Genomic DNA, 3,027 nt, shown 5'->3' on the forward strand with positions numbered 1-3,027 from the left:
AGGGAGTGGTTTTCTGTCGCGATCTTTTGAATTGCTCTATTGAGGAAATAAAAGATAATCTAAGTAGTCAAGGTGTAGTGGACGTTAGGAGGATTAGGACAAGGAGGGATGGAGTGTTTATAGACACTGCAAACCATATACTTACCTTCAATACCCCGAGATTACCACGGACAATCCAAGCGGCGTTTTACCCCTTGCAGGTGCGTCCGTATATACCAAATCCACTTAGATGTTTTAATTGCCAAAGATTCGGACATTCTGCTGTAAATTGTAAGCATGATAAGAGATGCGTATGCGGAAAACCTGTACACGAAGGAACTACCTGCGGAGAACCCATCGAATGTCCAAACTGCAAAGGGCCGCATAAAGCGGTCACTAAAACATGTCCAGTGTTCAAGATGGAAATGAAAATACAGGAGGTGAAGGTGATACAAAAGCTGTCGTACTCGGAAGCAAAAAAGAAAGTTGGGACAGTGAATCCCAGCACATCTTTTGCACAGGTTGCTTCAGTACCAACGTCAGTTCCCGTACAACCTGTCGGTCCTGAAATTAGAAAAATAATTAAGGAAGAAATGGAGGCATTAATGAGAATACTCACCACAAACCGATTAATTGTACAACCTCCCCCAACTGTTGTAGAAGTTCCCATATCAATTCCCGGGAACAGCGTTAATTTCTCGGACCCTACTACGGCGTCAGAGGTAGAGGGTATGGACGCAGAGACGCGGGGGTCTAAACGTAAGACGTCTCCCGCTTTGTCTCGATCTAGGGAATCGAGTGTCACATCCGTAGATGATGATAAAGTTACTGAGGCAAAGCAACAGAGGAAGAGGAAAGGGTGGCCGAAAGGCAAACCCAGGAAACCCCGCAATTCGGGGCCAAGAGGGTCTTGTAGCAATTAATTTGTGATACAATCTGTGATATCCTAGTTATCTGTTCATTTTATTTGTAATAGTCCCATATACATTGTTATTTGTTATTTATTTATGTTATTTATCTCACCGTGATTGTCTTTATATACAAAAATCTTCGAAAGGGGTACAAACATTATACAATGGAATTGTAGAGGACTATCCAACAACTTAAATGAACTAAAACTACTTATACAAAGGCACACACCACTGTGTGTTGCCATTCAGGAAACACATTTAAAACCTGGAACAAAGTACAATGTTAAAAATTTCAGTTTAATTAGAAAGGATTTCTACTCACCTGCAAGAGCCTGTGGAGGGGTAGCATTTCTCATTCACAAAGGAACACCTTATAAACAAGTTAAATTACATACAACTTACCAGGCTGTAGCCGTTAAACTTGAAATTAGTAGATCGTGTACACTTTGTAATATTTACACTCCCAATACAAATTATGATGTCGAAGAAATTCGAAAAATTATTGGGCAGCTTCCACCACCATTTATTCTTGTTGGGGATTTTAATTCCCACAACACCGTTTGGGGCTCCAGATCAAATGATGCTAGAGGGAAAGAATTGTTGGACCTGATTGAAAATAGTAACTTAAGCTTACTAAATGATGGCTCCGCTACATTTTTCAATGCAGGATCAGGCACATTTGACTCCATCGATGTATCAGTATGTTCACCAGGTATACATACTAGCCTGAAATGGGAGGGGGAAGATGATCTACATCATAGTGACCATTTTCCCATTATTATCACAGTCAGGGGTCATAATCTTCCAATAAAAACGATAGCTAAATATAAAATCCAATTAGCAAATTGGGAACTCTTCACACAAGTCCTCGTCCCTCCTAATCAAGACAATCTAAATGTTAAAACCATTACCTCTTCCATCATAAACGCCGCTGACGCCAGCATATCTAAATCTAAACCTGGCAATAGGCGAAAGATGGTCCCGTGGTGGTCACCTGAAATCAAAGAAAAAATAGCATTAAAGAAAAAAGCTCTAAATAAATTTCGTCGAAATCCTACGTTGGAGAATCTTGTAGAGTTCAAAAAACGAAGATCTCAGTGTCGTCGGGGAATACTAGAAGCCCAAAGAATTTCATGGCAACATTATGTAACAACCATGACACCAGAGACTACCAGTAATGATGTCTGGAAGAAAGTCGGAGCTATATCTGGAAAAAACAGCTGCAGTCATCCGGTGTTTTTGCGCAAATCCGATGGAATAATTACCAATAAACTGCAAGACATAACTAACATAATTGCAGATCAGTTCTATAAAGTCAGTAGCTCGTCAAACTATTCCAACACCATTCTAGATACCAAACCTGAAAAAGAAGCAGTATTAATTGACTTTAACACAGATGATATACAGAACTGTAACGTACCTTTTACTGTAGAAGAATTGGAGGCAGCAATCCGTAACACCAAGTCATGTTCACCGGGAGAAGACGCTATCCATAACCAGATGCTTCGCCACTGTAGTTCTGAAATGAAAAATACCATCTTAAGATTCTTCAACAACTGCTGGAATGATTCTACCTACCCCTCAGAATGGAAGCAAGCCATCGTAATTCCTATACCGAAACCAGGAAAAGATCCGTTGCAGGCACAAAGTTATCGCCCAATTAGTTTGACATCTTGCTTGGGAAAACTGCTAGAAAAAATGGTTAATGTGCGGCTACAAACATTTCTCGAAAGCAATAACGCATACGTGCCTTACCAAACTGGTTTTCGGAAAGGACGGTCAACGGTAGACCATCTGGTCAAACTGACAGACAGAATTCTGAGGGCATTTGACAGTGGTGAACATCTGGTTGCGGTCTTCTTCGATATAAAAGGTGCTTATGACATGACTTGGAGATATGGAATAATGCAAAATATGTATAAATACAATCTTCGAGGGAATTTACCTAAATTTATAAAATCCTTTTTAGAGGATAGGAAGTTCTGTGTAAGAATCGGCGATATCAACTCCAAAGAGTATGTTTTAGAAAATGGTGTGCCGCAGGGGTCAACACTCAGTTGTTCCCTGTTCGGCATCGCCATAAATGAAATAGCCAAAGGTGTTGAGGATTCAATTGATAAATGCTTATACGTAGACG

General features: G+C 40.2%; 2 long non-coding RNA genes across 2 annotated transcripts; both read right to left on the reverse strand.

The window, feature by feature from the left end:
• Positions 1-942: 942 nt before the first annotated feature.
• Positions 943-1,981, reverse strand: LOC116177468. Its single transcript, XR_004146678.1, has 3 exons — positions 1,525-1,981; positions 1,213-1,473; positions 943-1,155 (listed from the first exon to the last, which is right to left on the reverse strand). It is a non-coding gene; the product is annotated as an uncharacterized LOC116177468 (long non-coding RNA).
• Positions 1,982-2,235: 254 nt separating this feature from the next.
• LOC116177467 lies at positions 2,236-2,787 on the reverse strand. Its single transcript, XR_004146677.1, has 3 exons — positions 2,469-2,787; positions 2,311-2,409; positions 2,236-2,250 (listed from the first exon to the last, which is right to left on the reverse strand). It is a non-coding gene; the product is annotated as an uncharacterized LOC116177467 (long non-coding RNA).
• Positions 2,788-3,027: the final 240 nt, after the last annotated feature.

Source organism: Photinus pyralis, unplaced genomic scaffold (assembly GCF_008802855.1).
Source record: "Photinus pyralis isolate 1611_PpyrPB1 unplaced genomic scaffold, Ppyr1.3 Ppyr1.4_LG7, whole genome shotgun sequence".
Taxonomy (NCBI): domain Eukaryota; kingdom Metazoa; phylum Arthropoda; class Insecta; order Coleoptera; family Lampyridae; genus Photinus; species Photinus pyralis.